The 12,692-nt window shown below is 36.1% G+C and overlaps 1 protein-coding gene across 1 annotated transcript in view; it reads left to right on the forward strand.

Moving 5' to 3' along the window:
* LOC150109710 (uncharacterized) overlaps positions 1-12,692 on the forward strand; it is a 493,008-nt gene that overhangs the window by 222,734 nt on the left and 257,582 nt on the right. The window lies entirely within an intron of this gene.

Raw genomic sequence — 12,692 nt, forward strand, 5'->3', positions numbered from 1 at the left:
CATGAAGCAACTTCACATGCAAACTTTGCTCTACACTTAGATAAAGGATTAAACAAGAATATAATTTCTTGGCATGGAAATTTAATTAAATTTATAACCAAGTGAAAATGCATTCAACATCTAGATCTAATCCAGAGTATTTTAATAATAAGGTGTTATACCCTTTTCTCATTGTATCTGGGAAATATATGATATCTGTGTTACTCCAACCTTAGTATCTTTTCTGGGTCTGGTTCCCACTGATAAGACCTCAATAAAGGTCAAAACCGGTGTGGATAGTGGCCTTTCCAATAATGCATAGCATTATACATGCCTGAAAGGATTGTGTGCTTTTGCATTATGGGATACTAAGTGATTAATGTGAAGTCATCAGCCTCTATATACAAGTAACCTAGTCACGAAGATACTTCTGTGCAAACTTTGTTTGCTTACATTATATAATGAATTAAACAAGAATATAATTTCTTCGCATGTTTAATATGTAAATATATATATATTTTAAATTCAGTGTGTCACTTATGGGCGAAAGCCAAATAACTGGGAGGAGACCTACACATCGCCTTTAAGGAATGTGCAGAACCGACTGGAGCTTCTGATTTCATGTCCAATCTGGTGGTGTGTCCCTTTAGTACATATCCACTGGGTACTGAACAAACGAGGATGACCTGGCACTTTGGGACTTAGCTGACCAAATTGTACTCTCTGCTGGCCTAAATCACAAATACATTGATGGTACAACATGATGAGATTTGGTGCCAGCTTTAGTTTCACCTGGTTAAATAAGGCTCTTGCTATTTTTATCAGGGAACCAGTACAGATGGTGGTGGTGAAAAGTCAGCTATTGGAACCAACTCCAATTCAACGTCTAGAAGAAAACGAATAAACCCAATGTCGGAAGAACTGAAGATTGGAGCCATCAATATAAGGAGTATTGACGCAAATGAAATCGAACTACCAGAAGAACTGGTAATTCGATTTCTGTGACAAAGAAGACAAAAGTAGGTGAGATCTTACTAAATAGTAAGTATAAGATGTTATATTTGGTCAGTAATAATCAAGAAAAGGAAAGGGTAATGATAGCATTCAAGATCAAATTCAGTACACAAAGATAAACTAAATTGAAAGACAATTTCAAGCAGAGTTATGTGGACAAACTTCGAAATGGGTAATGAAACTGTATGCCATCAATATATCCACACAAATGCTGTTTATGTAAATTAGTGCAGACTTAAATATTCTCTTTCAAATTATCATTTTTGGTTGTTTGTGCATTTATATTGTGAGAACTGCATGATTAATTGCTTGCTTTTATATGTATATATATATATGGGTGTATAGTTATATGTTGTTTGTGTGTTGTTGTTGTCGTGTGGGGTTCAAAGTTTTCCTCATCCGTCCCTTAGGACTGGCTGACGTTGTGCCCTCCAACGAGGGACTTCTAAGTATGTATTTTTGACTGTAGATCTGTGTGTGTGTGTGTGTATGTGTGTGTGTGTGTGTGTTCATGGGGCCGGTTTGCCTTTTCTGAGGGATGAAAATCCCGAGTTTCTGGGAGAAAAAACTCTCTACCTTCTTATTAGACCAGCTAACTCACCTTTAGTCGAAAGATACCAGATAAAGGTTCCTCACGTCATAGACAGGAATCGAACCCAGGACTTTCATACACAAGGGCTTCATCTATACTGACTGAGGTACGGAGGCTCTGTTTACATGTAGTGTTAACATTTTATGAAGTGAATGTAGTAGATTTATTTGTAGCTTATTATATCCAAAATAAGTATTATAGTTTACTTTTCAGCTATGTTTAAAATACATCAGTTAAAAAAACTTCCTTAGTCGACTCAAAATGTAAGATTTTATCAATGTCAAGCAAGTGCCATGAAGATAACATGTAATGGCGACAGCTTGTCTCACTTCATAACTGAAGTGGAACTGGAAGTATCATGCATACTACAACTTGTACAAGTGAAGAAGAATGTGGTAACCTAGTAAACAGTTAGAGGAGGTTGTTGAGTAAGAGAGAAATAGGGATATTTAATGATATGGAAGTTTTTCGAACAAGTGAGAAAAACTTTCTATAACTGGGGTGCGTAAGGGTCAAAGCTGTATAACTGAGAGGAGACCTCCACATAGCCTTTAAAGGAATGCGGAGAACCGACCAGGGCTTCTGACCTAATGTTCAGTCCTCACCTTCTCGTGGTGCACCCTGTTGGGTATCTACCTGGATACTGAACGAATGAGGATGGGCTGGCAATTTGGGATTTAGCCAACCAAATTGTATTCTAATTGGTTAAACCAAAATAAAAAATGATGGTGCAACATGACAAAATTTCGTGCCGGCTGGAGCGTTGCCCGGTTAAACAAGGCCTCCCCCCCCCCCATTGTTTTCGTCAGGGAACCAGGGCGAACAGCAAAAAGTCAGCTACTGGAACAAATCTGAAAACACACCCCAACTCAACATCACCAGAATTAAAGATCAGTACTATCAACATAAGAAGCCTGAATGGCAAAGAAATGGAGCTAGCTGAGGAATTAGATAAGTAGCAGATCGACATAAGAGGGGAAACTGAAACAAAAAAGACAAAAACTGGTGAGATCTTTCTGAGCAATAAATACAGAATGTTATATTCAGGTAAGGAAAAGAAGGAGTAGCCATAGTATTTAACACAAAATACGAGGCTAATCTTCTTGAATGGCAGGCAGTCGCAAGTAGAGTGATGTGGGCAAATATGAGAATGGGGAACTGGACAATGAGACTTATTTGTGCCTATGGTCCCACAGAAGGTTCTACTAGGGTAGAAGTGGAGAAATTTTTTGATGCTTTAGAAAAAGCAAGTGACACAATGAAAAAGGAAAAGTTGGGGATCTGAATAGCAGGTAGGAAATGATTTGTCAGACATACAAAAATATTTTGGGAAAATTTGGAGAACAGAGCAAAGCTAATAATAATGGCAAATGCCTGTTAGATTTCTGCTCAGGAAATGGACTGGTTATTACTAACACCATGTTCCAATATAAAAATGTACACAAATTCACATGGAGAGAAGAGGCAAGGAATAAGAAAAGTCTCATTGACTATGTTATTGTTGATAGTGATGTTTTCTCCCTGGTGCAGGACACCAGTGTTCAGAGGATTTGAAATTGGAAGCGATCACTGTTTAGTCTTGAGCAGGATAAAATTGAATTTCATATTGAAAAGAATAACATATAAGAAAGTTTTAAAGCGAATGAAAGTTGAGCAGCTCTCAGATGCAAACTGTAGACTAACATACATAAAGATTGTTGAAGAAAAAATTAAACAATTTGATAACAGGAACCAAACCTTGCAGATTCAGTGGCAAGCCTCGAAGAAAACCCTGATCGATTCAGCCAGAGAGGCATGTGGTGAGGTTGTCTGCATGGATAGAAAAATCAGGACTCCATGGTGGACACAGGAAGTTAAAAAGGCAATGTAGGAAAAGAAGAAATCATATCAAAAGTTCCTGGCAAATAAATCAGCTTGTGCTCTTGGAGAATACAGACACAAATGTAAGAAAGTTAAACAGTGTGTAAAACTAACTAAACAAAAGTCATGGGAGGACTTTGGCAAGAACATCGAAAATAAATATCAAGAAGGTGGTAAGATAATCTGGAGGTTGTTGAAGAAGCTTAGAAATGGAGGAAAAAGTTAGAGATGATAATGGGAGAAAAATATATCCTTGAGGTATGGAGTAATTACCTCGAAAAATTGTTAAATGAAACAAGCAGTGATAGCACAGTAGTAAAAAACACTCAACAGGCATACAGTCAGGAATACATATCCATACTTGAAGTAGAAAAAGCCATCAAAGGCTTAAAATGTGGAAAGGCAGCAGGAGTTGATGATATTCGACCAGAAATGCTGAAGTATGGTGGTATAAAAGTCTTACAGTGGCTGCACTGCATAGTTCAGAAAGCCTGGACAGAGGGAAGAATTCCCATTGATTGGAGTAGAGCTCTGATAGTGCCCATATATAAAAAGGGAAATAAAACTGAATGTGAGAATTACAGAGGTATTTCCCTACTGCATGTTTCTGGCAAGATCTATGCAAGTATACTTGAGAAATGGTTGAGAAGAATTGTGGAAGAAAAGCTTGATGAAGAACAAACTGGATTCAGGCCAAATAGAGGCTGTCAGGATCAGATCTTCACTTTACGACAAATAGTGGAGAAAGCATGGGAATATTACAAAGATCTGTATTTATGTTTTGTTGATCTGGAAAAGGCATATGAGAAGGTGCCAAGAGAGAAGCTATTCAATACGCTACAGTTATATGATGTCAATGGGGCATTATATCAAGCAATACTTAGTCTGTATTTGAGTTGTAAGTTGGCAGTTTGAATTGAAGGATGTACAGGAAGATGGTTTAATGTTAAATCTGGTGTGAGACAAGGATGTACATTATCTCCTCTGTTATTCATTATTTATATGGATCACATTATGATAGAAAGTAGTATTAAACATGATATCAAAATTAGAGATGTTAATGTCATCTCTTTGCTTTATGTGGACGATGTTATTCTTCTGAATAAATCCGCTACAAGTTTGCAAGATTCCCTGACTAAATTGAATAACTGATGTAATAGATATGGTATTGAAGGTCAGCATTAAAAAGACAAAGACAATGAAAATAGGTAGAATTGTTGAAAATGTCAACTGTGTTGTGAACAGAGAACCTGTGGAACAAGTGAAACATTTCAGCTACTTAGGCACGATGATGTTTAGTGAAGATGGTAAATTAAATATGGAAATAGACAACAGAATCAACAAAGCTGGTATGGTAGGAAGTCAAATTGAATAAATCCATATGGAATAAGAGAGAAATTAGTCGGAACACTAAATTAGCTGTATACAAGACAGTGTTTAAAACAGTTTTAATTTATGGATCTGAGAGCTGGGTCAGAAGTAAAACACTTGACCAAAGACTAGATACCGCAGATATGGGAGTCTATAGAAAGATTATAGGCGTGAACAGATTGTGTCAGTGGCAATATCATATTAAAAACGAGGATATTAGGAAAGAACTTGACATTGTTGGCATCCAGGAATGCGTTAGCAGAGCTAATCTTAGCTGGTATGGTCACTTAAACAGAATGGGTGAGGAAAGATGATTAGCAAAACAAGTGTTCTCTGATAGGTTGGCAGGAAAATGACCCAGAGGAAGACCAAGCTATAGGTGGATTGATATGGTACAGTGTGCCTTAGACGATGAAAATATAAGATCTGATAATGATAATATTGGAGTCTTGACAAGTAATAGACTGATTTGGAGGAAAATTGTAGCTAGGAAGTTAGTAATGATGTAAATTTTCATGTAGTTCTATCATATCCCTGTACCCCTTGAGGGTACATGTCGTAAATTTGATGATGATGATGAAGTATTTAGCTGTTATGTGACAAATGTAACTAGAATAAAAGTTTTTTTCAACTGAATAAATTTATATGGAATAAGAGAAAATTAGCCAAAACACTAAATTAGCTGTATAACCGCACGGTTGGCCTAGTGGCTTTGCGCTTCGCAACCATATGCCTGGGGAAGGAGTGTCCCAGGTTCGATTCTCGTTGTAGACGTGAGGAATTTGAGGATCTTCCTCCGGCATAGTCAAGTTAGCCGGTTTGGGCGCGGTCAGTAGGGTTTTTTCCACCATTTATCTTGCATTTTTCATCCCGCAAACAGGCAAACCGGCCCTTGAACATATGCCTCTACAGTCAAAAATATACCCCCCCCCCCCAGCGGCAGACCAGGCAACGGGTCGATTGGGAGTAGTACTAACAAGAAGTCGCATCTAAAAGTAGTAACACGCGGACCCTGCATAGGAAGCGGGAATAACGCGTAGAAGAAGAAGAAGAAGACTAAATTAGCTGTATAGAAGACAGCATCCAAGCCAATTTTAACATATGGATCTGAGAGCTGGGTTAGAAGTAAAACCACTTGACCAAAGTCTAGAGACCGCAGATGTGAACAGATGGCATCAATGGCAATATCATATGTGTTAGCAAATCTAATTTTAGGTGGTATATGCTCCCTTAAACAGAATGGGAGAGGAAAGATTAGCAAAACAAGTGTTCTTTGGAAAAACACCCAGAGGAAGACCAAGATATAGGTGGATTGTTACAATAAAAAGTGCCTTAGAAGATAGAAATATAAGTTCTGATAATGTTCGAGTCTTGACAGGTAACTGACTGATTTGGGGGAAAATTGTAGATAGGAAGTTAGTAATGATGTAATTTTTCATGTAGTACTATCATATCCTGTACACCTCTTGAGGGTATATATCAGGAATTTGATTCACAAAACTGTGAATCTCCTTGAAGACCTCTTTCCTCCAGACATCATAGATCTTTAGAAACATTGTATAAATAATACTTTTTTCATGTATCAAGACAAATTTTGGGAACAAAAAGAAGAATTTGCTATGGGCTCTTCCCTCTCTCTGTCTTTAGCTAACCTATTCATGGAAAATTTTGAAAATAATGCTTTAATCAATTATCATAAAAAACCAAACATTTTGCTACACTATGTAGATGATATTTTTATCATTTGGCCAGGAACAACAGATGAAACTCATTGCTTTCAAAGATTACCTGAGTAATTTACATAATGATATAAAATTTACTTTAGAACAAGAAGAACATAGAAAACTTCCTTTTCTTGACATCCTATTAGAAGTCAATGAAAAAGATAATAAACTTTCTTTCTCAACATATAAAAAACCCACCAACACAGGATGATTTCTTAATGCAGCCTCACACCACCGTCCTTCACAAAAAATAGGTCTAATTAAAATCATGAGAGACAGAGCTTATAATATTTCCAGCACAGAAAAACAGAGAAATGAAGAATTGGAATATTTAACACAGATCCTCAAAAAAAATGGTTATGAACCTAAGACTATCAAAAAAATCCTCCACACACCTCCTACAGGCATCTCACAGAAACAAGATTTCAAAAATGCCGTCATGCTTCCATATATCAAGAATGTTACAGAGAAGATAGCTAAATTACTAAACAAACATAACATCAAAGTAGCCTTTCTGCCGCTGGAAAAAATTTCAAGATTTCTATATCCCCCGAAACCTCCACATCATCCTTTAAAAAAACCAGGTTTTTATAAAATTTATTGTTCTTGCGGCATCTGCTACGTAGGACAGACAGGAAGATTTGTGGAAATATGCATGAACGAACACCAAAAGGATGTACAAAACAGAAGAGAACACAAAGCAGGTCTAGCTTTCCTTACCACGTCCACCAGCCACAATGTACTTTGGCAGAAAACAACTTGTCTTATATAGAAAAAAACTGTTACATAAGGAAATTTAAAGAAGCTGCAAACATGCTTAGAATTCCAACACAATGCAATAAAAACCAAGGCTTAATTCTACACCAAGTTTGGTTAGCTTTGATAAAAAAATATACCTTAGTCAGACCTTCATCATTATGATCGTGAACAACAGAATGTGGCATTTTCCAGCATTGTTTAAACTTAGCACTGCTTTGAATCTGTATTCTGATTTTTTAATTTTATGAACAGTCAGACGGCTTCAACTGTATAGTATGAACTGTTAATTTCTCTTTTTTGTTGTTTTAACTTTTAGTTACCTTTTACTCCTGAAGATGTAAGTTAAACGACTTGCGAAACTTGTCGGGTTTTATTTCTTTATTGTGCTTTTAGTTTAATAAAAAAAATGTGGTCCAATTACCGGAATATGCCTTATGAGATTTGTGTATATTTTATGGTAGTAAATGATAAAATAGACTAGTATCTACTTATATTTTATGACGTACCTAACTTTTTCTTAATTTTTTCGATATTTCTAAGCTGCACAGTTTGTCTATGAGTTTTTCAAATTGTCACCAATCTCCAAAAAAATTTTGGAGATGGGTGATGCATAGTTCAAATACATGTTCTTTAAGGATCAACTGTGTGTGTGTGGGGGGGGAGTGGTATATATATATATATATATTATTCTTATGTAGGCAACTCCATGGAGTCCTTAGACTCAGTAAGGGAAGCTCTAAACATTATCCAAGCACTATTCAACATTTGCCCAATATTTGTCATCATACTTTGCTTTGAACTTATTTACAAGTCATGGCACCCCATACCAGACTCTGGCAACCTATTCCACTCATTCACCACTCTCCAAGTAAAAAACCTAGTTCTAACACCCTTATTGACTCTTTATCAGTTTCCATGGATGGTCCCTAGTTCTCCCACCACCACACCTGTTCTGAAAAATTTCCTCTGATTTAATCTTATAAAAACCTCTCAGTAATTTGTGTCTCAATCATATCACCAATTTTCTGTAACCCACAAATCTACAACCCGTCCTGATAAGGTTCATTCACACACCTGCTACCATCGTGGTCACTGGCCTTTGCATCCTCTCCACCTCCTCATGCTCCTTATCCCCAAGAAACCCAGGTGACCAGATCTTGCGCAGCAGTGAAGATGGAGTCTTACCAAGGCTTTATAAAGAAATATAATAACCTTTCAGTAAACAAGTAATCCAATGAGCTGCTTTAGCCACTTTTGCAATATGCCTTCTAAACTTTAACTCCCTATCTACTAACATCCCCAAATCCCTGGCTTCATCAATTTCCTGGAGTACAGTTCCATGAATGTGGTACACAGCTGGTAATCTTTTCACCTCAAAATGCATTACCTTACACTTTGCCACAGTAAACTGACATATATTCTCCTTGCCCATACTGCCAGTCTATCTAAATCATCCTGCAAAATTTTAACATCATCTTTATTAACTATTGCTCTACCCAATTTTGCATCATTGGGAAATGACTGAATAGTTCCTCTCAGATCCTTCCCTATATCATTAATATACAATTATACATACATATTGCAATATACATATACCAATAGTGTGTTATCGTAGCTACTATGTTACTTTAAGGCTATAAGAATGCACTGCACATGTTTCACTTAGTTTGTATTCAGATTTCTATGATTGTTCTTCAACCCCCACCAATGATGTTTTACAATGATGTTCATGTGATTAATAAATAATTATTTTACTGAGGCATGTGTGTATTTTATAAATATAGGATGCTGCTAACTATCATTGGTCTTCCTTCAAGTCTTTTTTTTTCCCCTACCATTCTGTTCTTTCTCACTCTGTTTAAGTAACTATCCCACCTGAGATTAGTTTTGACTACACATTCTTGAATGCTTAAAATATCAAGTTCCTTTCTAATTTTCAATTTTCAGTATTATTCTGCCACTGATACCATTTATTCACTCCTAGATCTTTCTCAAAATTCTTGCATCCCTGATCAAAGGTGGAGACCTTTGATCAGTTGTTTTTATTTCTAATTGATCAGTTGTTTTTATTTCTAATTGAGTTCTCTTTCCATAAGTTAAAACCAGTTTAAATACTATCTTGTTTATAGCTAGTTTAGTATTTTGGCTAGGCTCTCTCTTATTTCATATACATTTATTCAAATATCTACCTGTTTTGCTTATTCTGTTGTCTATTTCTAAATTTAATTTGCCATCTTCTTTAGAAATTGTATCTAAATGGCCAAAATATTTTATTTTTTTTAAATGCGACTCCCACCCACAGACAGTTGTAAAGTAATTGTACATTAATACTGTGGGTGACCTATGGAATTTTTTATTTCAGTGAATTTATATAATATATATATATTGTAACTGGTATTTACTTGGATTGTAGACATTTTAAATCATAATTTGACTGACTAGGAACACTGAGATAAGGTAAAAAAAAATAAATATATATATATATATATATATTGTATTTTTATTCATTTTTTATTTTACCTGGTATGGAAATCCCTGCTCTGAAGATCAAATTGAAACTTTTTTTCGAAGCCACTTTAGGCCTGCAGTAAACAGGGCACTGGTCTCATACTGGGTGATTAAATTCATCTCTGATCTAAAGATGATTGCAGTACATGCATGTCCATGATGGGATTTGACTTGTTCTATATGTTTCCCATTGAAAGGTCAATGGAATATCTCAGTTAACTCTTCCATCAAAATGACTTTCACAGAACAGAATGTCCTTATTTTGAGTTCTTCCAAAAATTACAGATCAGAACCCAAGAATGTTGAAGATTTTCCCTCAATTTATTGTACAACTGACCATGATGGCTCCATTTAAATCTAGGAGTGAATAGATGGTATCAGTGGCAGAATCATACTGAAAATACAGAAACATAAAAAATGCACACAAATTAGACAGCTTTGTGTGAATATTGGATGAAATTTGATGAAGCTTGAAATGACAATAAGTCTTTGGGAAAAATGACTTCCCTATGATGAGAGTGTTCCAGATGATATTTTCAATATTGTGTATGCATTTTAGACATCAGAGAGAATTAAAGTTGCTCATCCAGATTTGGACTGATTCCATCTTACATGCGTAATTAAAGATTTGATGTAAATTGATGGCTCTGTATGCTGAACCATAGTGGGCAGCTGTAGACGATACATTTTTCTTAGAATGTATCTTTACTAGCTCTTTTATTTACAGGGCTACCACATTTGATGACTATCCAAAATCACTGTAATTAAGTTTATAATACTAAGTTAGGAATGTGTAAAGAGTCCCATGGACTGGAAAATGTTCTCATATCATAATGAGTACATGTGTGGGGTTATGATAAATCAAAAACTTACTCCTTGCCAGAAGAAGCTCTCTGTGTTGATACATTTTAATTTCTTCTACCATGGTATACAGGCAATGATAATTCCTTCTTATGCAACAATAAAGATATGTGTGGGAAGCCTTATGTGTTCGTTATACATGTTGATTAATTTTAATGGTATAGATGAGAACACAGACTGATAAAAAAATAACTATTTATTAACTTATTGCTGATATTTCGCTGGTATTCTATCCAGCATCTTCAGAGCACAAAAATAGTTTGTTACAGAATCTCTCCTTTATCACATCCAGGAGTCTATGAAGTGCCCTGTTCATGTGATTGAGCTTAATATGTGGACAGACAGGAAGAACTGTGGACATCTGTCTCAGTGAACACAGAAAATACATCGGGCACTATCGCTATGGCAAGTCAGGTCTAGCAGATCATGCTTTAGATACCCCTGCACGCAGGATCAATTGGAAAAAAACGCTGCACAGAAGCTTTTATAAGTCAGAGAGGTTGTTCCTGGAATCAACAGAAGCCTTGAAACATATGCCAAGCTTCAACAAGTATGGCTGTATAAATATGCCAAAGATTTGGGAGATAGTCATCTTAAGACCAAATTAATACCTGCTTTCTCTCTTTCTTTTTTTCCCCCTCAACATAGATGGCACCTAATTAGGACTTTAGTCTTTGTGTTGTACATTACAATTGTTCAAACTAGCCCAATTGTTATACTAGATTGTAGTTGTCTCGCATATTGTAACAAACTGCATTTGTGCTCTGAAGATGCTGGATAGAATACCAGTGAAATATCAGCAATAAGTTAATAAATAGTTATTTTCTTATTAGCCTGTGTTCTCATCTATACCTTTAAAATTAATCAACAAGAAAGATAATTCTTTGGATTCAGGGGTTCAATAAATTCGACCTGTATTCAAAGTATAGTGAGGGTCTCCTAATATTGAAGCTTTGCTTCCCTACTGCTAGTCGTCTTAATTGATGAGTACATTTTGGCATTTTAAAGTGGTGAAAATGTTGACCTATATTATATCATTAATTGGTGGAGAGGGGAGAGAATGAACTGTTAGGAATAAAGATATTTATGGCTGTAGGCCACATTGAAAATGGATCTATCCCTTTAAATATGGAGATCTTTACTCATGTGAAAAATTTTAAGAATGCAGTAGTTCCCACGTTATTCACAGGGGATACATTCCAAGACACAGTGGATTCTTGAAACCACAGATAGTACCGAATCCTATATATATATACACACACACGCGCTATATTTTTTCCTATATTTTATTTATTTAGCATATGATGATACAGTAGCTGAAGCCCTTTTTACAGGGAAGTACGGCACCATCTCAATCCTCCCTAATTTTATCTGGGCTCGGGAGCTGCATAGCTGACTAATCAGACCTATGGCTGGGCCTTAGGTATTCCTGACTGTAATCCATGTGTGTTTACGGGGACGCTTTGTCTGTTCTGGGGGATGAAAAACCCGAATTTCTGGGTGAAATCCCCCTCCCACTTCTGTATGAGACCGGCTAACTCACCTTTCATCAAAAGAGACCAGATAAAGGTTCCTCACGTCACTGACAGGAATATCAAACCCAGGTCTTTCTGACCAAAGGGCTTCGTCTATACCGACTGAGCTATGGAGGCTCTCCTATACATACATGCCTATGACAAAGTTTAATTTATAAATTAGACACAGTAAGAGAGACAACAAGAATCAATAATAAAATAGAACAATTATAACAATATACTGTAATAAATGTTATGTGAATGGAATCTTAACAACCTCAGCATATGATTTTTTTTCCCCTTTCCTTTTGAAATTGAGAACTTTCAGCTTTTCACATAAAAGAAGCACTTTACAGCTTCTCTTTGGCATATCTGAATTGTCAGTATCACTATTCTTGTGCTTTGAGGCCATTATTAAAATAAGGGTTACTTGAACATAAGCACTGCAACTGTTGATCTGATAACCAAGATGGCTACTAAGTGACTAATGGGTGGGTTATACAGTACAGC

The sequence above is a fragment of the Typopeltis vanoorti genome, chromosome 2 (assembly GCF_054136105.1).
Source record: "Typopeltis vanoorti isolate ZY-2024b chromosome 2, IOZ_Tvanoo_1.0, whole genome shotgun sequence".
NCBI lineage: Eukaryota > Metazoa > Arthropoda > Arachnida > Uropygi > Thelyphonidae > Typopeltis > Typopeltis vanoorti.